Consider the following 27704-nt stretch of genomic DNA (forward strand, 5'->3'; position numbering starts at 1 on the left):
TTTAAATAAATAACGACTTAAATTTCCGTCTTTTTTCCACCCAAAGCAATCGAATGACTACAGGAGACTTTATAATATAGATTACTTTTAAGATATTGACAGTTACTTCTCAGATGAAAGCCCACACATACAAAAGCGAAATGAGGTGAGTGAATGACAGTCTTTTCATTTTGATCTGATTCTTTCATATTACTGCTGCAAAGCAAGGTCATTTTATTCATTAATTTTAGGATATTGTAAAAGCTATTTTGTGCAATTAAACTGTTTTATGTGCATTTTTGCATATGTAGGTGTACTGAAAAAAGTCAGATTTATCTTGGTTTTTCATCAGAAAAAAGAAAGCTAGAAGAAAATGTAGAATTAATTAATTAATTCGTTTATTTATTTAAAATATGAACAGCAATTTTTAGAGAAAACATTTTTAATAATAAGTATATTTGCAAGTATCAGCTAAAGTAATATGAAATAAACCTACTGGTGATGGTTGAATGGATCCCCCATTTATTGAAATAAATGTAATTTTTTGTGCTTTCAATAGGGGGCATCTCAACTGAGAACTACTGTGCTAATGCAGGTACCGTTGAACCCAAATAAATGATACATATAGCATGTTTCTAAACTTGTTTGCTGCTGGGACAATGGCTTCATTTCATATTAAAAATATATTAAAATATTTTTCAATTCATTTCATTTGACATTTGTTTTTGTCTGCCCCATAAATGAAAAGCGACAAGTCAGAGTCTCGTACACAGCATGGGCCTACTGATCTGGGTTGGTGGACATGTTTGTTTTCACGTACCGGCCCTGTGGTTAAGATAGTGGTTTGATTTTCACAAGTGTCTTTTGTGTGTGTTGAAGGCATGTCCCTGTCAATGTACAGTTTTGAGTTTGAAAGGAGAGAGAGAGAGAGAAAGAGTTTCGGGATGCTTTAGAAGGCAAATGAATAAAACATGCACCGGCGCTGTATGCAGCACAGCATTTGATTGCTTCGAGCCACAATGTCTATGTTGAGGTGTGTGTGAGTGCACAAATGTATGCAGATTTCAGCCACCCCACCCCACCACCCTTCCATTCTCCCTTGTAATCATGTTATCAGGGCAGAAGAAAGGATTGCAGGAGAGTAATAAAGAGAATCAGTGAGTTATCTGGACCGCTAGCTGCAAACCCAAATGTGTGTGATTTATTCTCAGTGAGGCGTATGGAGCTCTGCTTACCTTAACCTGCAGTCCCTGAGAGTTATTATTTTTGTTTGTTTGTTTTAGAAGCGATTTACTTTTACTTCTTGTACTTAAAGTGTTAGTTCACCAAAAAGGAATATTTTAGCATCATGTAGGCCTACTTATTATTATATTGCATCAATCCTGTTTGATTTTCTGAGAAAACACCCAAAAATGAAAATGTGCTAAAAATGTACTCACCCCCAGGCTATACATGATGCAAATGAGTATCTCTTCATTGGAACAAATTTGGAGACATTTACATCACTTGCTCACAAATGGATCCTTTGCAGTGAATGGGTGCCGTTCGAACAACTGATAAAAACATCACAGTGATCCACAAATAATTTTCATTATGCACCAATTAACATCTCATTATTAGGATCTGTTGCTTCCTCTAGTCCTCTATCCATAATATTGCTTTCTCCAATGAAAAAGTCATCTTGTTAGAAATATTCACATATTCACACAAAGTGGCTCATATACAGCAAAATATTCTCTTATATGTTCCTTGGAAGAAAGAAAAACATACGGGTTTGGAATGACATGAGCAGGAAGCTGCTTTCTGTCACAGATGAATCATACAAATGTGATTCTGCAAGTTGTAATAATGAGTTCATTATTATGAATTTATGAGAAAACTTCTTATAATAATGCCTCAGTATGTCATTATTATGACATACTTGCAGCTAACATGGCGGAAGCTGTCATCCATATCTAGGGAATGAGTAAATGATAACTGAACTATTCCTTTAAAATTCAAAAAGGCAATAGTGAGTGTCTTCTCACTCCACAGAGAATAAGGCTGATCTGAGATCACTCATGGTTTATGCATGTGCAGCAGGCCAAGAGGTGTCAGTATGATCACCTTCATATCAAGGGTGAAATTAACCTTGCATGCTAATGGCAATTAAAGCAGTCGTGTGTGTAGATACAAAAATCTTATTTACACTCTATGTGATATTGCTTTAAATGGTGATCGATTTAGCCATCAGCAGCCAATCAATAAGAAATCAGTCACTTGCCGCCTCATGCTGACATACATGACAGTTTTATAGTGCTTTATTGCATGTCAGGGGGCGCTTTCCTGTTAGGGAAATGTTTTTATGATAGGTTAACGACAAGAAGGGTATAATGGCAGTAATTAGCGAGGCTATAATTGGCTTTACCTTCTGGTTGACAGTTAGAACCCCTTTCCGCCTCCCCCGTGTGAAGAATAATCCCTCATGTGTTCAAGGTAGCAGCCAGACACTCGTTACATTCTATAGTGCGTATTGATTTCAAATAGTGTCATGAAAGAGTCTGTCAAGAGTGTCGATATGGGAAAAACTCACAATTCGTCCTTCAGCGTGACCTGTGTGTTTGTTTGTGTGCGCTCGAGCCTTGCCTTTCATCTCAATTTTGCGAACAGACAGTAATTTCAAAAACTGTTCTTGGTGACCAGACAGCGTGTTCAAATCGCTCTACCAATTCAAAGAGGGTGAGCGAGAGTGGGACAGTTAATAAATGAGATAGAAAGAGGGAGAGAAAGCGCGAGAAAGAAGGTTTGATGGATCAAGTGTCCTCTGTTAAAATGTAGCGACCCCACCTGCCAACTACACCATTCGGAGTGATCCATCACGGCACACATCAGCAAAGCCCTCCTCTTATCGCCAATACTCTGTCTCTTTTTCTCTTTCTTTCATCACCCACTTACAAACCTTCACTCCATCCCTTTAGCTTAGAGATAGGAGAGGGAGACACTATTACTAACTGTCGGCAGGTAGTTGTTTCCCAGGAGACGGGGAAGTGAACACGGAAATGGTCGTAGTGTGGATGTTAGGCCACAGGGTCATTGTCTGCAGTGTTATTCTCGTTTATCTGGATAAAGTGTCCTTCTTTTCACTTCTTCTTTTATTTCGCTCTCGCTTTGTCTTCTTTTCCATGGGGACACCAGATTGGACAAGTCTAGCTACAAGGAAAATTTGGTGTATTTGTCCATCAGTCTTCTGTCCACGTAAATAAGAAATGTAAGGCTACTGTAATTGTTGGGTTTGAAGTCAACTTGAAATCAAAATTGATCCTGTTTATTTTCTTATTTCATGTTCCTGATCTTTTAACAGTCTAATAAATTTCCCAAAGTGTTAAAATATCCATAATATTAACTGAAAAACTGAAAATGCTACAGTAAAACTAGTTAACTGTAAGTTACCTACCCATGTAAATGATAAAGAATTAAAAAATGTATTAGTTTTTTTTTTGTGACTAAAAGTAACCTTATAATTCAAGTAATATTATCCCTTTGTAATGCTTTTATTTTTTTTTTTTTTGTGTGTGTAATTGTTTTCATCAAATTTTTTTCTTATCAGTTATCTACATTATGGTGTTTATGCTACATCTGATTTAATGTAGTTCATTTTTATTATTCATTTTAGTGTATTTTGTTACCTTGATGACATCTTTTGTCTTTTTAACACTGTGCATTGTGCACTGTACATTGTGTCTAGAAAAGTTAATACATAAGTTTTTTAACTGTATTTGAGAGGATTTTTTTTTTTTTTTTAGTGCACAAGTAAAATGCAGATGCTATTTCATGTTAACTTGAAACCAAACGAACACAGTGGCTGATATTCCACCTGGACATAAAGCAAGAGCAATTCTCAAACTGTTTATCTGCTGAAGCTGTATTTCTCCTATACCCTGTGCTTGGCTGGGTTTGTGTAGAAAAGCAGTCTCATGTGATTTGGGAAGAGCAGAAACAGATCTCCCAGGATTCGGTGTAATTCTTTCCCTGGGTAGTTTATCTGTCACAGAGAAACTGGAATGCTTCCTTTAGACCATGACTTTAATTTGTTGAAGTTATCGTGGTGAGACTATGCAATGTGGTTGAATTTATCTGATAAAGGAGTGCATGAAGTCTCATATCTCTTTCTCAGTAGAATACCCTCTTTTTTGCTCTCTCTTTACTCTCTAACCTTTCCAAGTGAGGGCAGAGGGTTATAAAGGTACTGAGGCCTCCCACAAGAGCTACCCGACTGCCAAACAGACGTCACGTGTAATATGCATCGTTTCAGATATGCGTGTATAAGGCATTATAGCTTCCTAGCGAATAATGATCCACCCTTTAGTATTACAATTCACTCCATCAGATTTTCTGAGAAAATCCCAGACTCTAAGCATCCTGGATCAAGACAGCATAACCAACCCCTCTGAGATTCTGAATAAAAACCAATGTAATGTGAGTGCTTTTCCTCATTTCTGATTCAGCGTCCATGCTGATCATACACTGCACACTGAGAATCAGCAAAAAATATATATATGTATATACCCACAAGGGATTAAACTCAATCTAGCTTGAAGCCATATGGAGGAAATTTACCCAAAGAATTACCCAGCCTGCCCTGCTCTCCATTACTGTCTCACTCATTGTTTAACAGTGTTATTAAGGCTGGCAGTAGGGGGGCGGTAATGAGGTTCCATAAGGCAGGAAAGCTTTAAATATGTATTTGGAAGTCAAATGTATGGACGACTCATATAGAGTGAAGATTGGATCTCTCCCCAAGTAGATCTGACTCCATTTCTATTGGCATATTGCGTTTTGTCATCTCAATGGACCAAGGCGGTCCTTCATCTCTGCCTGCTGGCTCTATGAAAATGAGCCAAGCTTATTATCAAGAAAGACTGGAGTTATAGGAAATATATCGCTATTGTGTTCCACTGTGATTAGTTGACAAAGGTCAAATAAGGACTTGATAAGTTAATCCTGACAGAAAGTTGGTACTTTTGCAGAATTGTAATGACATTTTTCACAATATAATTTAAGTGAGACCGAAAAGGTTCACTTTTCCCGTTATATTTAAAAACAAATTTGCATTAACAAAACTCATTGTTATTTCTATAGGTGCATTTTTAAGAGATGAAAACATGCATGTTGTGTCATTTCAAAACTGTTGTGAACAACAGTGACCTTGAACAAATGTCTAGTTTTTCCCTTACTGCAATTCTAGTGCCCCACAGAAATTACACACTGTACCTTTAAAAAATATAACAGTTCATTTTAAAATCTTCTACATTCTCTCAGGCTCTTGTCATGATTAAAATCATACCTTTTCCATTTTAGCTTGATTTGAATTTTAAATTGTCCCTTGGAATGAGGGTGACAAAATGACCCTTAATACAATGCAGAGAAAAATTGTAAGATGCTTGCATTTTTAAATGATGTGGGAATGAAGAGAACATTAAAGCCAATTAGTCAATGACTTGTCCTCTGATTGGGCCATTATTGTAATGAAGGCCAAAATCATAATATGGCCATAATTCACCTTTTTACTGCCCACTGAGAAAGCTACTATCAAGAGTCTTTAGGGTGAAATGTAGAAGTGCTCGTAATGCCCTAATCACACCTCTTTGTTTTCTCTCCTCCAGGTTTTACTGCTACTTGTTCTTTTTAATAGTAATAATGAGGTAGCAGCTTCAGTGACAACCTTTGGATTTAGAAAAGACAGATTCATTAATATTTCCACAATTTGTGGGTGGGATAGTAATAATAAGATCATGCTCATGATAATAATAATAATAGAAAATAATGCTTTTTATTTATAATGTGCCTTTCTTACACCCCAATGCTGGGGGGGTTGGCTTATATTTATGAGCAAAATATAGACAACCTTGATTTCGTATTTGAAGAAATTTTTTGTCCTTTTTTAATGATGGAATATGCATAAATGCATCACACAGACGTGTACTGTCATTTCATCATGCCTTGCTGTTTTTAAGTTTAAGTCATGTAAAACTTAAATTACTGTTAGTTCCATTAATCTGCATTCCGTTTCTGAAAGTAGGAACACATTCTATGTGTCACCCTCCTAATCCTCTCTGCTGCCCTGAACTCACCAAGTCACCATGTACAGTGCTGACATAAATCTGACCTCAAGCCACCACTGGTAATTTACACTGCTTTCAGCTCCGGTTTAACCCTGGGAACTTCTATTTGGTTTTATTGAATGTGCTGTTGATGTGGGATATGGTTAATTATAGTTTAAAGTTTTGGGGTGGCACCTGGGGCAAACAATCAAATTTTAGGGTTGCTAGAGTTATGCCTCTGAGGAGCTTTTCCTATAATACAGATAATCCACCCGTCTCACTCTCTTTATAGAATCTGCTTATAGAATAGTGGAAACCACCCTGAAAGATTTGCACAAAATCCCTTGAGTACACCAGCAGACAAGTATGCACATTCATAGCAGCAGTCGATGGAGGTCAGGGGTAACTGAAGATGCAGTTCTATTGGTTTTTGGGTATGAGTGTGCGTAAGTACATGAGGACAGAGACCAATCGACAGTGAAAAATGGTCCCTATGAGTTATTCTCTGGAGTCTTATTACCTTTGTGTGTGCTGCAACTGAGAGAGGTTGAAGTGAGGTATGGTGAACAGTTATGGGGCTCTTTGCCTCACACCGACCTTGTCTTTTTAAGTTCACCCCAGTGTGGTGAAAAAGAATCTGAACACAGTGGCATTGAAACAATTCAGTGAAGATAAATCTGTTGAGAAGTTACAGTGTGGCATCTTGGCAGCCTATATTGGTAAAACCCATTTAGCCAACCCACAGAACACAGATCGGGAGGAAAAAAGGTAACACTTGACAATATGGGTGCACAAATATGCATTAATTCATGCTTAACTAATGCACAGATAATCGCAAGTTAATGTATAACTCACAAAGAATCATTAATAAACCATTTATTAATGATTACTACATCAGCAACTAATGAACTTTCTATATGATTAATAGATTAATAAATAAATAAATTGTTATTAGTTAAATGTGTCATAATGAATTAGTTGCCTAATAACATATTATATTAACTAATGATGTACATTTATATGTTCATTACCACAGTGGTCAAAGCTATGTACTTCAAGCTATGTATGTTAGTTATTAGGGAATTAATACATTATGAGACATTTAACTAATAATAATTTATTGATTACTTAATCATATAATGTTCATTTGTTGCTGATGCAGTACAGTAATTATTAATAAATAGTTTAGTTCTTTATGAGTTATATTTGAATTAATGCATATTATTGCCACCATATTGTAAAGTGTTACCGGCAAAAAAACAAACAAGCAAGAAATCTTAAAAGGCTTGAGCTAAGTAAGAATTGTACAAAAGTTACAATGTACCAACGGTTTATTTTGTAGTTTACGTGAGCTTTTGAGTCACAAATGCTAAGAAACGTGAATGCTTTAAACTATAAAAACCTTCATTAGACAGAATTACCCCAAATATTGTTCCTAATATCCTAGATATATTTGTTTGGTAAGGTGCCTTCAGAATCAAAGATTGTACAGTTAATTCACATATTAAGTTTACTAAAAATGATACATTATTTTTTTGTGTTACTAATTGAAAATTAGTTGAACAACAAATTTTGCCTTGATTAGTTTCTTGGCTGAATGAGGCATTTTGCATTTAATAAATGAACATAATAAAACTGATAAAAGTACTGTAGTTTTACAATTCTTAAGACAATAGTTGGGAGAATCTAAAAATCTGAATGCAAGTTTCTCAATTCCTTTTTTTTTTTTTTGCATTGTACAGTAGAATGCTTAATTTGCATATGTGCATTTTCTTTGGCTGAAATGAACATATTCTAGAAGTTTCTCTTGGAGTGAGCTGGAGTCAGCTGTTATGTGAAGTTGCATGTGTGCACTCATGAATAAAAATGTGCATCTCTGACCTGCATCGCTCGGCACAGGTGAGAATAAAGAGAACTATTTTTTTTTTCTCTTTCCTTCTGCCCTTCCTCTCTACCACACTTCCTTGAGGTGTTATTTCTTCACACATCTCTTGCTAGCAGTAGATATTATAGCTCATGAGCATAAGGATCAGATCCTTGTGGGAGAAGAGAGCTTGAAGTGGTTAGCCAACCATAAAGCTTATAATAAATATGGTTGAATACTGTCCTTTATAGAATGAAACGTCTTCTGCTTCACCCTCCTTCCTATTTCCTCCATGAAGCAGCATTCGTTTGCCAATGTTGTGATTTGTATCCTGAACTAGCTCATCAAAATATATGTTTTTTTTTTTTTTTTAAACATATGATTTAGTCAACATCTGGAAATTAGCTTGATAAGGTCATACTTTACTTAACCAGAAATTATGGACAACTAAAGCAGTAAGCCACTTTCTGCAGTAATTTTGCCATTGTTAAGGAACGTTGTGTGGCATGAAGCAAAATGGAAAATTGCTTCCGCTGAGTAGTATATTGCCAATTAGCCTCTTTTTACGGTTGCTAAACAAAGTGTGTTATTTTAGAAAGCAGCTTTGCACATTGATTTAGAATTGTGTACTAATGTGTTAGCATATTGGTTATTGTAAAACTGCTCATCCGGTGAGAGTTTACAGTATTATGTGTTTCATAAAAGATCTGTTGTTGGAAACAGCTGAAACATACAGCTCAAACCAGCCTAAGAAATACCTAAGGTGACACATCCACCTGAAGAGATTCTTTGGAACAGCAAATACATTGTCTGAGGGTGATGCATTGAGAACCAGAGCTCCAACCCTTGTTTTTCTAATGTAAAATGTGGGTTTTGTCAACAGTCATTCTTTCCCATGACGTATATCACATGATGCACAAATCTTTAATATTTTCTGTAAAAAATGAATAACGGAATGTCACAAATCACCTATTCTGAAGGTGCTTACAAAACTGTAACAATCATATCTCTGTTATATGTTGACTTAAGTGCATGTGCGCTGTCACAACATTGACACCCATGTCATAGCCTTTCCTATGTTACTGTGATAAGGCTTGACATATCCCCATAGCGGTATGACAGCAACACAGCAGCATGTGTTGGGAAGGCTGTGACACACTCTGACAGTCTGTGATTTTGGCACCCATGAGCGGCAGCGGTTCGTTTGCGGTTTACGACTGAACCTTAGCTCAATGCCACACCTCTTCAGCCCAGTTCTGCTCCGGTCTCATTTTGTTGACATATGCTGTGGGTCAAATCTGATTCTCCAGACGGGCAGTGTTTCTTTGGGTTTGTTTCTGATCTTAATGCAATGCATTGTTTTTTAAGGTTGCCTTAAATGGTGTTTCTTATTGCATATTCTGCATAAATAAATTAATTAATTAAGTAATAAAAAAAATTAAAAATAAAATTCTTATTTTTAATTTAACAATTTTAATGTATTTTATTTAAATTAAAAAGTAACAATTATAGTGCCCTATGATATCTGTTTTATTTTTTCCTAAATTTCATTTTATTTTTTTCCAAATTCCATTTTTTCCATTTTTAATTTTTATAGACACTGTTTTAATGGTTAAATTAAAAAATATTAATCAAAAATCATGTGCAATTAATTGATATCATGAAACATACACAATTTATTTAAAAAATTACAAAAATTACCTTTTTAAGGCCCTATGAAATACATTTTGTTTTTTTATCAATATATAAATAAATAAGTAAATAAATTCTGATAGATAATTTCTCTGGTAAATATTCCTTAAAAAATAATGTTTTAATAATAACTTATTAAAGTTGTTATTATTATTATTATTAATAGTATCATTATATTAAGTAATATATTTCTGTCAGCACGGATTCTTTAAGTTAAACCAAACTTTTATTTTGATGGGTTGCTGTGAAGACCTTTATGAGGTTGAAAACACCGCTATACTATACACATAGCGCTTCAATAGCTTTGTGTATAGTAAACAAAATCGTGCGTCTGCGCCATTCATTCACACAGAGACATGCACAACATGCAGGATCCATATTTAAATAGTCTTTTTGAGGATTAATATTCACAGACATTAGTGCATACAGTCATGGCCAAAAATATCGGCACCCTTGGTAAATATGATCAAAGAAGGCTGTGAAAATGAATCTACATTGTAAATCCTTTTGATCTTTTATTTAAAAAAAAAAATCACAAAAATCTAACCTTTCATTGGATAATAAGAATTTAAAATGGGGGGAAATATCACTATGAAATAAATGTTTTTCTGAAATACACGTTGGACACAGTTATTGGCACCCCTAGAAATTCTTATAAGTAAAATATCTCTGAAGTATATTCCCATTCATATTCACAATTTTGAGCACTCCAGGGTGATTATGAACATGAAATTATCCAGCCATGGCTTCCTGTTTCACAGAAATATAAATAGGAGGGAAAACAAAGCCCAAATTCCCTTAATCATCCATCACAATGAGAAAAAACAAATAATATATTTCTGATGTGCAGCAAAAGATAATTGAGCTTCACAAATTAGTGAAGTGGCTTTAAGAAAAGAGCTAGAGCAGTGAAAATTCCCATTTCCACCATCAGGGCAATAATAAAGAATTTCCAATCAACATAAAATGTTACTAAACTGCCTGGAAGAGGACGTGTGTCTTTATCGTCCTAAACCAAGGACCACAGCTGGATAATTGCAGAAAATAGTTGAGTCTTGGGGGTCAGAAAACCTTTAAAAAATTGTCAAACAGCACCTACATCACCACATGTTGTTTGGGAGGGTTTCAAGAAAATTCTCCTAGCTCATCCAAAAACAAACTCCAGCATATTCAGTTATCAGACACAACTGGAACTTCAAATGGGACTGGCTTCTATGGTCAGATGAAACTAAAAAAATTAGCTTTTTAGCAGCAAACACTCAAGATGGGTTTGGTGAACACATGGATAAAAAGTACCCCATGTGTACAATGAAATATACTGCTGTATTTTTGATGTTGTGGACCTAAATATCTGCAGGAGGTCCTGGACATCTTGTTTAGACATGGCATCATGGATTCTATAAAATACCAACAGATAAAAAATCTATAAGTGACTGACTCTGTTAGAAATCTTATAATGGGCCATGTTTGGATCTTCCAAACGTACAATAATCCAAACACAAACCTCAAAAACAACAAAAACAGGTCACTGAGCACAAAACCAAGCTTCTGCTGGCCATTCCAGTCCTCTGACCTGAACCCTATAGAAAGTGAGTGAACTGAAGAGAAGAAGCACCAACATGGAGCTGGGAGTCTAAAGGGTCTGGAGTGATTCTAGATGAAGGAATTGTCTCTGATCTCTTGTCAGGTGTTCTCTAACCTCATCAGGTATTATAGGAGAACATTTAGAGCTGTTAAATGGAGGTTAAATGGAGGCCAAATGGAGGTTTCACAAAGTATTGAATAAAAGGGTGCCGTTAATTGTGGCCAATGTGTATTAGAGAAAAACATTTATTTCATAATGATATTTCCCCCCTTTTTAAATTCTTATTATCCAATGTTAGGTTAGATTTTTGTGAATATTTTAAATAAAAGATCAAAAGGATTAACAATGCAGATTAATTTTCACAGCCTTCTTTGATCATATTTACTAAGGGTGCCGATATTTTTGGCCATGACTGTATAACGTTTTGATTTAAGTGCACTGACCTACTTTTGATTTATTCACTTTAAATTTGACAAATTCCATGACATTCTGCATTACACAGTAAATTCTATTTTTATGACTGGATTCTGCGAGTCCGTTCACGTTTTCCACATCGTAAAAAAATCATAGGGCACTACAATTAACATTTCAATAATATAACTTCATTTAACACTGGTAAAGCAGTTAGAGTAGTTAACTAGTAAATTTATTTATTTATTCCTTGTACAATCTGATAAGGAACAACCGGAAAGGACAGAAAAAAACGTACAGTGTCTTCCTGGCTTTACTGTCTTCGTTGCAATATAATCAAGTTAAAGAGAGGGAGAGACAGAAAGGAAAGCAAGAGGCTAAGCGATTAAATCACAAGAGATAGATGGAAATGTATAAAGGAAGGGATGGAGGCGAGGAGAGAGGCAGGGCGAGAGAAGAACACAACTCATTTTACTTTGAGAGAATGTAATCTATCTGTCCCTTGTTTACCTGTGCGATTTCAGTCTCTCGGGCCCCCTTATTTCGTTTAAGCTCGTATTGTCTTTTATTAATCTATTGCGTTGGCACAGCAAGATATTGGTTTGAGATGATGATGTTATTATATTGTGGTGTTTGTGTGTGCATGTTTAAGTTAGTGAATGCATGTGTGTGCCACCTCTCCATGTGTAAGATGCGCAACGGACCGCATGATTTACTTCAATTGCATTTGCATTATGCATACCTCAAACATTGTTACCAGAAAATACGTATGCATGCACACTAAAGGCTTTCATGAATGTCAAAGGCCTTGTTCTTCAAGTAGGCATTCATATTGCCCAGCGAGACACATCACTGCAGTCAACAGACTGCATTCACCTTGACTGATTACAGCACTTAAGTTATCCACAGGTGACTACTAACTCAAGAGGCCAATTTTTACTAGAGTGTTGACTTGAATATCAGAGTGTGAAGTGGTGTTAATTTACCATGGTCCACATAAGAGTGAGGGTGGCACAGGCCCACCTGCAGTAATGGCTGTTCTGCCCAATGATAATGAGTGATTAAATAACATTATGTTGTACACAATCTAATTATAGCTCAAGTACTGTATGTGCGTTGACCCTGATTTGTTTAGTTTTAGTTAAAAAGTAAAAATATTTTAATGTTAACCAAGAGATCTCTGATATGACTGGTTGTCATATTTTGTTTTGAAATGGTTGTTAGATTTGCTTTGTAACTATTTAGCATATTGCATAATCTACCATATGAAACTTTGGTGTCCGTTTTACTTTTAATTGTTTTTCTGAATGAAGTCTCTTGTGCTCAGCAAGACTGCATTGATCAAAAATGCAGTAAAAACAGTCTTATTATTAAACTTTAAAATAACTAATCAGAATTCTTGATGTGTCTCTTATTAAAAGTTTTTGTAATGATTGGTAAACTATATAATTGACCATTGTCCCAGGCAACCAAGACAAAATTAATAAGTCAAATAATTTGAATTCAAATCTATAGCTTACATATTTCCAGTATGTACATTTTTTATTTGGTAAGCAGAAGCAGGTAGAATACAATAGACTTGCAACCCACTTAAATCAAGTGTAGGTGAAGAGATTGACCTTGCTGTGAACCTATATTGAAATGCTCTTTCCTGCTGTCAATCAGGTTATTTTTAGTTCAGATAGAACAGTGTTTGACGTCTGATCTCAGTTTTATCAGTCAAAGCTCATCAACGTATCTCTGTATCTATGGCAATGTTGCATATATCTGTCTGGTTCAGTTCACAGACACCGTAATGATGATGTTCTCATTTATCTGTGGGCTCTCCCTGGGCTTTGCTCCTTAGAATTTGATTCAGCACAGTAGCATGCTATTGCTTAAATAATGTATAGTTGTTGCCACCCTACAGTATTCACTTTATTGTATTTTTAGTCAAAATTAAACTTGTCTCTATAGCATGCATCCAGATACAAATCCTAAAGCCTTCATCTTCAAAACATTCTCAAAAACAAAAAGACAATGAGGGATTTATTTATTTATTTTATTTTTTGGAAACATGAGGCAAAACAGGTGTTACTACAGATCTGGCCATATCTCTAAGTAACACACAGCTAACGTACTTCCATTCCAAGTTTCAATTAAAAACAAGGTTTAGACACTCACTGTAATTTTGCAGTGTTTTAACTGTCCAAGAATGGGTGTATGTGTGTGTGTGTGTGTGTGTGTGTGTGAATATGTAAGTTGTTAATATCAAAGCTGGTTGTTTTGTTTAGTACCATATGTGGAAACTAACCCAATTTTTTAAGTATAAAACAGTGAAACACATGTTCCTGAAGTCAGATGCTCCTGAAGTGCTATTCACTGATTAGACACTATGTAAAACACATACTATAACTGAGACAAAATTAATATTTTAACACGTTTCTTCAGTTTGATTGGGATTTTTGGTTTTGAGTAAACTTAATATCAACTATAAACTTAATATCAAAACTTCCATTCAAGTGATTTAAATGTTACATTTCTGCACTGACCTGGTTGCGTTCATTCCGATCAGTATCAGTATACCAGAGGAAATAGATTTCATGAAGAGAAATAGTTCTTCTAAGAAGCAACATGTATAGTGCTAATGGCAAGTGTGAATCAAAAGAAGTCTGCAAAAAATATCAAGTCCCATCACCATGGAGATCAGTATGTCCTCATAAATGGACAGAAATAATGAAACATCTGACAGTCAAACAAAAGTGCAATTTTGTTACGCTTTATAGAGGTTGTCAGGGTGGATGTTCATTTAATATTCACAGAGCTGGTGTCAAGAAGAATCCTGAGTTTTATATGAAAAATGCTCTTATATGATGCAGTGTTTGTGATAAATAGTCATTCAAATGAATTGTAAAGAGTTACAGGATAATTGGAAGGTCAGGAAAATAGCCCTGGCTTTATCAGACACATAATAATTATATTTATACATTTTCAAGTCTTTGATTGCTGTTATTTTCTGCCATTTAAAAGTCAGTTTTTCATATATGGGGTCATTTTTGTCTTTATTGTGCTTTCAAAAATTGTTTCAATCATTTTTTTAAATGTAGTTTTTGATGAAAAATAGTATGCAAAACTTTAAGGAGACTAAATCGAATGCTTTTTAAAGACCTCAAAATGTTTTTCAAACACATTCCCATGAGTTCTAGAAAGTGATATTAAAATTTTAATGTTTTAAAATGGGTCGAATTTGGGAATATTACCATCCACAAGAGAATACTGTAAGATATTTGGGATTTTTATCATTGCCTTGTTTTGAATTTCTTGTATTTCATTTTGAAATGGTCCTTTTCATGGTTCTTTCATGCTTTGCATTTAGTGTATACATGTACTTGGTTATGTGTTGAGTCTTGCTTATGGTGTTCTGGTCTCTGCATTTTGGGTTTTCACTTTTTTGCATGCACTTTACAGTCCCTCGTCAGTTGAACAAGTGTCACTGAGGTGAATTTGGACCCTCTTCAGGTATCGTAGACCTCCTTGGGAACACCTCTGAAGGTAAGTATTCAAAATCAAACAACAGACTGTGTAATTTCTGAGCTGCTGCTGTGTGGTTTACACAAATGAGGTGTTGTATATTCCATTGTTTGAGGCTAGGTGTTAAGAGCTTTTCCTGTGCTCCTTAACTTGAGAGCCACATACTTCACATGTCAGACAGAGCCAGGAATGAGCACATGGTGGCATTACTTTATCTAAGAAGCTTTTGCTGATGAATGAGAATGATAGTTATTTGCTTTCAGGTTCCAGCAGAAATGCAAAAAAGGTGGATCATGGGAGCTAGAAGGGAATCATCCTTGTCTGACTTCAAAGCAAGATCTTCTGTTAAAAAAAAAAAAAAGTAAGCTGTGCCTTACACCCTACAGGCAGAACAAAGAGGCTTCAAGAAAGACTACATGGACCACATATTCATCCCGTAAGACAATAGAAAGTATGTGTGTGAGTGAATGCATAAACCCATTATTTCTCAGAGCCGTCAACTTTACAAAGTATCGATAAGTGTGATATGTAAGGAATAATTGACTTCGGGCCGTTGAATTATTCGAAAAATAATGCACACCTGAGGTGGTGATGAGGACACGACGCGAAGATAATGCCATGTGCATTATCTTTCTAATGATTCAACGGCCCGAAGTCAATTATTCCGCTTATACTACGTTTGCCACACCTCACGCCATCGATCAGATGATATATTTCAAGGCATTCGTCAGGTATTTCTACTTAAATCGCTATTGTGAGTAGGATTATTTCTTCCACATCTCATCCAACGCCTCCGTTACTAATTCCAAAACGTCATTTTAAACCTAGTAACGGAGGCTTTAACCGTTGATAACAGACTAATGCAGTTAATACAGTTAATAACTAAGTTATGAGAGAGAGAGAGAGAGAGAGAGAGAGAGAGAGAGAGATTAATGTTACCTCTGTGAGTCTGTGCGTTTCTCAGTAGCAGGGCCAGTGTTGCCAGATTGGATGGACGATTTCCAGCCCAAAAACTCACAAAAACCTGCCCAAAACTTTAACTGTCAAAATAATGTGATAGAATTTAAATCAAGGTTGATAAGAGCCACGTTTAACTCCTTATAATGAAATAATGACGACAAAATAATATAAATATAATGCTAAATTTCCTATGGATCAAATCGGGGAAAATACATTAAAGAGAACCACCAAATATGATTAAAATATGCAAGCAGACACTGTCAAAACGGCAATCAAGAAATTAACCGATACCCTCGGAAAAACACATGCATCATTTTCAATGTCAACAGTCAGAATTTAAATGCAAAAAAGTGCCCAATATAAGTGATCAGAATAAGCAACCTAATTATAGGTATTTCACACTCGTTCATGCACACACCATGACAGTCAAAACTGTGTCATTCTGTATGATAATCCGACAATAATAAAATTCAACAACAACAATAATGCTCGTACTTTCGTGTCGCTCTACAATTTCACACAGAACTAAGTCTTTCGTGAAGTTCATATTGAACATAATATGGAACTTTGCACAGTCAAAACTAACAAGTCCAGCAGCTTTAAAGGATATACCAATCTGGACCGTTTAAAAGATAAAAGACAAGATCGTATAGATATATAGATTTTGATTAAATAATTTAATTGTGCTCTGATTTCGGAGTTGCAGTGATATAGCCTTCATGTCATCTCCCTCAACAGGTGTAATTCACGTTTTGAGAGTTAAAACACTCTCCACACTTTACTATCGAACTTATAAATGATCACCTACAGTTATACATTCAAAATCAGATCAGTTATCGCGTTAAAAACCCGTCGCTCATGAATCATCACGTCTGTCTGCTGATCCCTAGTGATTGGCTAAAAGTGCGGCCGCGACGTCAACATCAACACCAGATATTGTGCTTGTGTGTTTAGTAACGTTGTGAGCAGTACTTGTTGTGATGACTGATTGGATGCATGCAGTAGGCTATATGCACACTTGGGCTTGTTTGTTAACCAATTAGCCTATACAATTTACATGTTTTGAAAACCGCCAAATTGACCAAGAACCAGCCCAAATTTTGTCCACCCGCCCAAGCAAATATTTACCCACACAATCAAATTCAAAACCCGCCCAATCTGGCAAAACTGAGCAGGGCTCTCAAGTTATAGCAAAACTTTGGCGTGAGATTAGGGGAGGGGCCATGCAAAGGGGAGGAGTCACTCAACGGGGAGGAGCAAGTCAAAGGAGAGGAGCAACTCAAATATTTGCAGCACCCACGTTTTTGCTAGCAGTTCAATTTGACCTATTGTTCATAATTGACCAGAACAAATAGAAATGATAACATCTGGTAAATCTGATGAAAGACAAATTAATTCTAATAAAATAAAAAGATTTATGTATTTAAATATACAAATGTATCAAAAATAAAATAAATTTTGCCCCAAACGAGCCAACTGAACAGCAGTACTCAATATCCATACTGTACACATACAGTAGGATTACAGTACTTACCCTGAGCATGTATGTCAAGCTGTGTGTGTGTGTGTGTGTGTGTGTGTGTGTGTGTGTGAGAGAGAGAGAGAGAGAGACAGAGAGAGTACACATTTCAGCTTATGTTTCTTTTTTTTCTGTTGTAAATGTTTGTTGCCCATTTTGATGCCTGATGACAGGGGTAGAGGGCTCCCACATAAAGCACTGTCATGACAGATAATAGCGTTCCATCCAAACTGTTTCTAGTTTTGGTTTTGTTCAAACCCACCATGGAAAACACACTGCATCTGAATTTGAGTGGGGAAGCCACAATGCTTTATATGGTAGCCCCCTACCCCTGTCATCAAGGCATCAAAATGTGCAACAAACACAACAGAAAAAAAAAAAAAAAAACATTCATAAGCTGAAATGTGTGTTCTCTCTCTCTCTCTCTCACACACACACACACACAAACACAGCTTGACATACATGTTCAGGACAAGTTCTGTAATCCTACTGTGTGTGTACAGTATGTACATTGAGTACTGCTGTTCAGTTGGCATGTTTGGGGCCAAATTTCTTTGTATTTGTGATACCTTTTAAATATATAAAACAATTTATTTTATTTGGATGAATTTGTCTGTCTTTTATCAGATTTACCAACTGTTATAACATCTGAAGTACTTTCCTTTTAGGAAGCAAACGTTAAATTAACTTCTGGTTGCATGAAGACTTTTTTTTGACTGCATCTATAATACTTTAGCACGAATTTGGCTATATCCCCCAACATCAGATCTTATCACAGGCAAGTGATTTCGTTCAGGAATCTTAAAATCTAAAAAAAAAAAAACCCTACAGCATTCATCAGATCTTTCTCTTCCAATTTATGTGTGCACGCATCTATGTTGCTTAGTAACGAACGAGCTCGCTGCAGAATCGCGTAATTTAAACAGAAACAGCAACATCCTAATTTATGATTGGCTGGTAGGTTACATTTAACTTTGTATAACTCGAGACAGCTATGAACTCGGCAGAGAACTTACCTCCGTATTCCCTCGTCTATTAATTTTATATATAGCGGGACAAGTTATCCCTTCTCAGCGTGAGAAATACAAGGTGTGGCGTGATAGCAGAGGTGATAGCATGTGAAGTTGTGAACTGGTTGAAATGCGTGTATCTCACGGTGAATGCGTGAGACTTGAGAGCCCTGCAGTCAGTAGTTTCCTGCTCAATATAGTTATAGTGAAACTTTAAGTTAATTTTCTTCACGAACAGCGCCGTTGTTGTTACCTCGCTTGTGAGAAGTCATGTAGTTTTTAAGTTGTTAAACTACGTTACTGATAAAATCATCAGAATAGTGCTAACAACATTAGCGCTTATGCTAATATGAGGCAAACTGTCTGTGAGGCAGAGATAGAGTATGTGCTTTCTGTAAATAATAAAACGTAATTTTGTGGCAAAAACATGGACATGATCTGTCGTTTTTATCCTTTTGTTTACTATATTTATTTGTTTTGGTTCTTTTGCTGTAAGGACAAATAATTTGGCGAAGTGATATGGTCATGTAATGCGGTCAAGAGCTGCCTGGAATTATGTTCGCCATGCTTTTCCCTGAAAATAATTGCACACTTTAGAAAGTTCATCAGCCAATCAGATTCAACCGAACCGTTTACACTAGTGCGTTTTCGTTTTAAAATGCATAACTTTTGCTACGGTTACACTTATGTTTACACTACTCCGGCGTTTTCGAGACTTTTGAAAACGCTGCAGACCTCCTTTAGTATGAAAACTCCGGGGTAGCGTTTCAGTGTAAACGGACCAAAACGGAGACTTTTGAAAACGATGGCGTGGCTGCCCACATTTGCTCTGCGTATCCTTGACGACCGTGTAAACAATAACATCATGCTAGTTGTTGTGCCCAGAGCCATAGAGAGAGAGAGTTGCGACAACTCCGTTGACTCCAATGGACCGTTTTTTTACAGCAATGGCGGATCATGGAGCCGCTCAATAGTTCCCGGAAGTTAGTGCTCATACTATCAGCGCCGTAGGGATGCAGCAGAAGAAACCGCTGTGATGAACTTTTAAAAGGTAAGACATTTATAGAACAAAATTGTATATTATCAGCACAGCAAATCAAATTACCTTGTGCATTAAAACAGATTATAATTAGATTATTCCTCACTTAATTAGTAGATTTACGGGATGTTATTCATTCTCTTCAGGCAGTTTCATTCGTTGTTGTGTAATTAAGGCTTTTAAACGTGATTTCTGCTGCTGGGAAGTTATTTAATATATTTAGATTTATTGCAAAGGATGCTGATGGACCTGAGTGAGAATAAAAATAGGCAAACAGTTTTCATTTCAGAATCATGCTAGGCTAAATTTCCAAAAATGTATTATATAGGCCTACCACTACTATTTTATAGAAGTAATCACAATAAACCTGTACTGTATTTTATACTTAAATGTCTTAGCTACTGTAGAAGCACTGTGTTGAAGGAGCAGATGCCACAGGACTGAAATGTGATGGAGCATCATTAACCATTTCTCCTGTGTTTTTCTCCTTCTCTATCTGGATCAGAACAAGAACCACCTGAAGACTCCCTGTAATGAGAAATCACCCTCACAATGAGTCTTCACTGGGTTTGGCAAGTCTTTCCCTGTTCTTTGTGAAAAAGTGTCAGTTCCCATATGATTACATCACATTTTGTTGGTGTAATCTATAGATTGCACCTGCTGACTATATCCAGCCTCTTATGAAGACTTCAGATGACCAGCACCTGTGAAGAGATGACGCCAGCCCTTGAGTGGACTTCAGATGAAGCTGTCTCTGACTCCGAATAAACATACAAAACTGCTAAATTTTCCTTTCATTGTAATCAACATGATCAAATCATGTAACCATTGCTTTAATTCATTCATTGTTTCTGAACTCATGACATTACTTAACTGCATGATTTGTATCGCCTAATTTTAGAACATTTCTGCCATATGAGCATTACTTTGACACAGTTACACCTGTTAACAGAACTCTTATTTGTAATGTAGAAACATTCATTTTCTGTAAAGCTGCTTTGAAACAATGTTTGTAATAAAACGTGCTATACAAATAAATGAATTGAACAAAACTTGATGCATAATTTTTTTCTCCTCTCCGTGTCAGTATAGGGAAACCATACATTCATACTCCTTTCTGTGAGTGACTGGAGCGCTCCCATGCAGCACAGCAAACTATAGTGGAGACCGAAGTGCATAACAAAAGTTAACATACATCAAATATATGATTAAATGGGTAAAAATGTTTTAAGTGATTTTAAATTTGAATATACTACAAATATATATTTATATATTAATAATGGAGGGGTGCACAAGAATCAAAAACATTAAAAGAGATTAATTCCCACTTAATCTTAAAATATCTTCACTTATTTGGAATGAATTTTCAAAGACAACAAATTTAACATTCACCATGAGATTAATAAAACGACAATGAACATTAAGATGTGATTGCACTTGACTAACAAGTTGTTAGAAAACACACACACAATTATATTTATACAGAGAGGCTGAAGTTACTTGGTAAAAGACCACGATGTCGTTTATATAGCAAACATGGACTTTTACTATGGTAACGTCAGCCTAAAATATGTTAACATGGCAGGTAAGGACAGCTGACCACATTAATCCTCAAATATTAGCGAATTTTATATTTTAAAAACAACATTGATACAGGTTAATATACTACGTATACATTATTTTATAAATAATGTAAATAAAGTATTTTATTGTCTACTAATTACCAAAAATCGCAGTTCTGTCTCACTATAGTCACTAACTCAATGCATTCCAATTGCCCGCAATGAACTTCCTGGAACTATTGAGGTCTACGTGAACCACGTGACGATCGAGCGTTTTGAACTTCCGTTGTCGCAACTCTGTCTCTCTATGGCTCTGGTTGTACCCATAGATATGTACGGGTAGATTCCCCATTCGACCGCTCCAAGCACGCAGACGCATCCACCATCTAAATAATAGGGATGTACCTATACAAATATATGGTTGTACCTGTATGAATGGTCACGTGGCATGCGTTTTCGGTTGTGTAGTGTAAACAGAGATTGTTTCTCAAACGCAGCGAAAACGTCAGTGTAAACGGGGATCGTTTTCATTTTAAAACACTTTTAAAACGAAAACGCACTAGTGTAAACGGGGCTAAGCTAATATAATGGCTTTCCTTATGAGCTTTCTGAACTTTGAGATGTTCAGCAATTGAATGTGCCCTACTTCTGTTCTTCTGTCATATTTGCAAGATTTTTGACAATGTATTGTATTGCCAGTCCTTTTGGATTTTTTCACGAAACACAAATAAGGCTCACCATGGGGTGGACCCTCTTTCCAGCACAAATAATCTGGGCTTTGCATTGTTCACCATACTTTCAACAAACCCACATGCAGGAAAGACAAAACAACTGAAGCAATTCATTGAACAAGTAAGCCTGCGAATGAATAGAAAAAAAAACAAAAAAAAAATGAGAAACAACGGCATGTATATCAATCAGAGGGAAGACACATGGAGAAGTTGAAAGCTTTGTAATGCTCTGGGGTGTTTAATGCATTTTAAACCTTACCTTTGAAAATATCAAACATAGATTTGACAAGCAAGGCTCATAGTTCATTGCGGAAACACACAGAAGAGCTGTCAAAATGATCTGTTACTAAAAAGAAGTATATATAGTACTTCAGATGAGTACTTTTGTACAGAAGATGAAACTACATGCAAACCTGACGTGGGTACGTGTCACCCCGTTAGGTATTAAAAAAAAAAAAAAAAAAAACCTTGACTTAGTCAAGTCTAAATGCTTTAAAAATGAAAATTCATCCTATTTTCTAAATGCACATTATTTATCTTATTGTGAAAAAACATCTATGCATACATTCATTTAAAAAATATATATATATAATTTTTAATACCTTACAATTTTGTTTTTTCTTTAAAAAAATACCATAACTTGAACTTCTCTCTGGTAACGCATGCTGGATTTCTCCTTTCATTTAGTCTGCATAATCCAAGCCGCTTACTTACATTCGATTGATAGCTCACATTCACATCTCCTTCCATCTAATCAACAATGGATGGATAGACCCAAGTCCCAGCACTACATTTTTATATTTTTTTATATTTTGATAATCTGTTTAATTTGAGTGTTAGTCATAATACAGAAGAAAAAATCTGATGCAACATCTGTTTCATTGTTTTTATCAATATTTAGGTTCAGAAGGTTATCTGTGTTAGAGATTGTGTTAGGTTATATTTGTGTCTTGTAGAGCAAGCCTTTGGGTTATTGGCAGTTTTCAGTTATTCTTGCCAAGACCTGCTAATGTTGACAGGAAGATGTAAGTTTAGTAGGACATTTTTTGCTATTTTATGTTTTTGGTTTTTTATACAGCTGTTCAAAGAATCTTCTGCAATATTACTTAAATTAGTTTTAGGCCAGTCTTTTAATGTGGTAGTTACATGCTAGTTTTGCTGTTAAATCATGATAAGGTCATTGAATGCAAATGCATGTTTCATTCGTTATAGTCATTTTAGCTTTGGATCAGTCAAATGTAAAACTACTGAAGCTAAATTAATCAGAACACAAATTCATGAACGCTTAAAAGTACACTATAATTTATTTCTCTGAATAGAAAAGGTTTAGGCAGTCTATATATATATATATAGACTGAACATTTATAGCTTTTAGCAAACACTTATATTTTTAGCAAACAAACATGGTGTGCTGATGTAAATGCACTCTATATGTAGGTGCTTAAATGCTAAGACACAAACCTGCAGCACATTTTCCTCTTCTGTTGCTCCTCTTCGATAACCTTTCAGTTAAAGGCGTATAAGTGTCCAGTTATCTGTACTGTTTCTTACTCATTATTGGATTTAGTCTGTCATAACATTCCCTATCTTTGAGCTGTTCCCTCTTCCTCAGAGTGGGAGAGAGGGAGGATTGAACCATTGCTTAAATGTTTCTATTGTGTCTTCAGCATAATTGCTTTGTGTTTACAAGGACACAACGGTCAGAGATAACCCACCACGGCCTGTGTGTGCGTGCAAGTGCGTCGCTGCCTCAATATAATGGATTTGGCCTTTCCCTCTGTCTTACCTTGTACTTTCATGTATACAACTTCACACGTATTAGAGGACAACGCACAGAGAGGATTTTATCAGCACAGCTCCAGAAACCTCTCTAATCTTAACCTGTGTCCATATCTTTATTTCCATTCAGGGCTTTATGATTGTGGATCCGCTCTATTCCAGTGTGTCCTCAACATCTGCAGCACTGCGTTTGCGCTATCCACCTCTGCTTTAGATAACTCATTGATTCCTTCTGCTTTATTTATAAAGGATTAATTTCAGGGGTGGTGTACATTTTTATTGCAATCATTACTAAGGACATTGGTGGTGGCTCAGCGGTCTGGTTAGTGCTTTTTAATGAAGTCAAAAGAGCCGGCGCAGAAAAGCAAATGAATAGCGGTTATAGACTCAATGTCAACTCCAGACATATAATGCTAGCTCAAACCACACAGCCAAAAATAGAATCAATATGAAGCTCTATCTATAAATGAATCATGCATCCTGTCTTAGTGTATTAAATGAATACAGCTTCATAAAGAGGAGCAAGCTTACAGTATGTCTTATTTTAACCAAGACCGCATACTATTTTTACTTTCATGTACTGTTGAAATCAACTTTAACAATCTTTGTTCATTGAGTATATTCCTCTGATCTAGTGAAAACCCAGTTTTCAGCTATAGGAAAGGTGATTCTTTTGACCCCAGAAAGAACATATTGTAAAAGAACACTACAACTAACTCAAAGTCCAAAACGCTCGGGAGGAGTGTGCTGCTGTAGTGTGCACACCATTGCATTTACTCATGTTTAATGCCTGGTGTCTCTGTGCTATGTTTTCATGGTGGATGTTTGAAGCATGGCATCAAAGTCCCTTCAAGGCATGTTGGTAACGCACCCTGCAGCTGTTTTCTGTGTAGGTCATTAAAGTACAGCTAGTCTGCTTGAATGGGGAAAGACAGAGTCAATAATGACTTAATGCAAAGTCAGCAATAAAACCAGACAAGAGTGGGATCGTAAAGTTGACTTATTTTAGCTAAAATAAAGCTAAAAACAGTATTTTTACAACCCGGTCTCATGAGAAGTTACAGGAATCCATATGAGATTGGGAAATTATTCTGTAGTTGGGATTTACAAACACGACCTAAAACTAGTCATGACCCCAGCTTGGTTATTTTATTATGATTGGTGTGGGGTGTGTTGTGTTATTTTAAAGCTGGCCATTTGATGTGAATGTTTTAGATTAAATGAACAAAAAGATTGTCTTTTTTTAATTTGAAAGCAGGACTTCAATTTCTTAAGCTGCTGTCTACAGTATATATTATTATTATTTATAAACAAGGCCTGTTTTCTACACTGTGTCTGGTATGAAAGTTTTCATAAACCCTGCAGTACTTTGCACTCTTTGTTGTTAATATATGTTAATGTCATGTTAATTTACAGTTTAGGGATGCATTGTAAATTTCTAAACTACTTTTTTGTAAAATTGCCATATTTATCTGCTACAGATTTAAGTTAAAAACAGTACTGAGTTCTAGACAGAAACAAAATGTGTTACTCCCTGGACTCTGCTATGAATGTTTTTCATTTTCTCAGGTGATTTCAAACTTGCTTCTATCTCTTCTTTTTGTGCTTCTTAAATGACCTACTGTAAATCTCAGTTCAGTGTGGTACTCGCTCTAAGATGGCATAATTAAACTCGAGTGGGATAGAGTGGGAGTAGTGGGATTAGACAAATACAGTTTGAATATAGCCTGAAACAGGATAGGTGATAATGTTAAGCAATCTGGCTCTGCAGACATTAAATCAGCAATTCACAATGGAAGACAGCAACCAAAATTCATTAAAAAAAGAAAAGAAAAAAAGGAAAAAAAGAAGCAGAATAGGAAAGTCAACCAGTATTTAATAAATGACTAGCATATTGTTTCTTGTATCTTCATTGTCTTAGTCTATCTTTCACGCTCTTTTCTCTCCCTCTTTTAAATCATGAGGCGCTCAGATGATCGATGTGGATGAGGGGAGTTGTGATTGTTTGTGTTGAGATGTCACAGCGTGGTGACACTGATGTCTTTTTCTCTAGCCGTGGGCCAGCGTTAACGAGACATGTCCCAGAATTCAATTCAACAGACATTTCCCTGCCCATCATTTCTCACCCTCTGGTGTTTATATTTGGCTTCATCATATGATTCATAACAATCAAAATATCACAAAAATACAAATGTCAATAATGGTGGTTGTTTTATGTGCTAATATTAATTATGTTGTGGCTAGAAACAGAATGATTTCTTCAGGGAATTTTAAGAGAGACATTTTCACTATAAAGCGGACAACACCAGTTGTGGATTTCCTGACATTCATAGAAATTGGATTAATTTAAGTAATAGGCAATGATTAAATTTTTTGGGTGAATATGTGTTACTAAAGGCAACTCACAGGTTTCTATAGCCTTTCTTTGTTTCTTTTTAAAGATTTAAAAATTTTTTAAATATATTTGTAAGCCCTTTTTAGTGATAAAGGTTTGTTTGTTTGCTTGTTAGTTTATATGTTATAATCTTAAAAATATTGTAAATTTGCAAATGTATAAAACATGTGACCCTGGACCATAAAACCAGTCATAAGTAGCATGGGTAATATATTTGTAGCAATAGCCAACAATACGGGTCAAAATTATTGATTTTTCTTTTATGCCAAAAATAATTAGGATAATAATTAAAGATCATGTTCCATGAAGATATTTAGCAAATTTCCTACCATAAATATATCAAAACTTGATAATATGCATTGCTAAGGACTTCATTTGGACAACTTTAAATGCGATTTTCTCAATATTTAGATTTTTTTCTGCACCCTCAGATTCCAGATCCAGATTAGTTGTATATTGTCCTATCCTAACAAATCATACATCAATGGAAAGCTTATTTATTCAGCTTTCAGAAATCTCAAATTCAAAAAATTGACCCTTATGACTGGTTTTGTGGTACAGGGTCACATATTATCTTTTTAATTAGGCAATACTCATATTCTTAAGAATGTTTTATTCACGTAACATTTCATTAACACTTTATAATGTAATGCAAATTTATTGCATTATCTTATCAGTTTCTTTTTGGATTACTTCAAAGTGTGAAATGGAGCTGATACTTCATCCAGGCAACTGCCATTGAAAGGAAAGGGAATGTTCAATTCGGATGGCTTTCTTCAGGTGTTGTAGACCTTTTTCCTTAGAAATGTTTAAATGAGACTTCCACCACAGTGTTTATTGGTTAGTTAATGTTTTTCTTGACTTCACTGTTTAACTGCATTTTCTGTTCTTTTTCTTTGCTTTTGTAGTATGTGACTGATGAAAGAAAAGCAACAGTGCTCACAGCGCTGCAGAAGCAGGTGATTGAGTCCACCTCAGTTTGGTGCAGAGATATCCATCCCTCTAATAGGTCTTATTCAGTGTTTCGGTCCTGCGGGAGACAAACAGGGAAACAAGCCTAGTCCAAGGCCTCCAGTCATCTTCACAGGTCCTCTGTCCTCTCTCTCCCTCAGCTCTCAGTGGACTTTCCTGAGTCCTGGTGGAGGAGTTTATATGAGCTGCCAATTTAACTCAGGTTCACATTCTAAAATGTTTTTCCACTGGTCAAGAAGGAGAGGAGCAAATTAAGTGTATGAAGAGAGAGAACATGACAAACAAGAGTAAGGAAATGAAAGAGAAGGTAAAGTAGTTGGGTTTGCTTTTGGCCTGTGTGTTATTGTGAAAACCACAGATTGCTGTTTTCAGCAAAAGTGAAGAGATCTGTTTCAAATGACATAATCACAGATTTGTAAGAGTGCCAACAGCTGAGTTAATTGCTGATTTTATGTGGACTGAGATGAAAGTCTGGGCCAAAGCCCCTCTAAATACTGACTATAGACAACATTTCTTTGAAGGCATATTTAATTTGGCTGTGTGAGGTAGGCAGTTTATTGCATCAGTTGTATCAATCAAGTTTTTATTCTGCCTGCATTCATTATTTTGCTGTGAA

General features: G+C 35.7%; 1 long non-coding RNA gene across 2 annotated transcripts; it reads left to right on the top strand.

The window, feature by feature from the left end:
- Positions 1–26886, top strand: LOC131529064 (uncharacterized). Of its 2 annotated transcripts, XR_009267992.1 has the most exons (4): positions 1–145; positions 15059–15142; positions 15385–15557; positions 26817–26886. It is a non-coding gene; the product is annotated as an uncharacterized LOC131529064 (long non-coding RNA). The 2 variants fall into 2 exon arrangements; XR_009267991.1 differs by having other exon boundaries at positions 15059–15557.
- The last annotated feature ends 818 nt before the right edge of the window (positions 26887–27704 follow it).

The sequence above is a fragment of the Onychostoma macrolepis genome, chromosome 21 (genome assembly GCF_012432095.1).
Source record: "Onychostoma macrolepis isolate SWU-2019 chromosome 21, ASM1243209v1, whole genome shotgun sequence".
Classification (NCBI taxonomy): domain Eukaryota; kingdom Metazoa; phylum Chordata; class Actinopteri; order Cypriniformes; family Cyprinidae; genus Onychostoma; species Onychostoma macrolepis.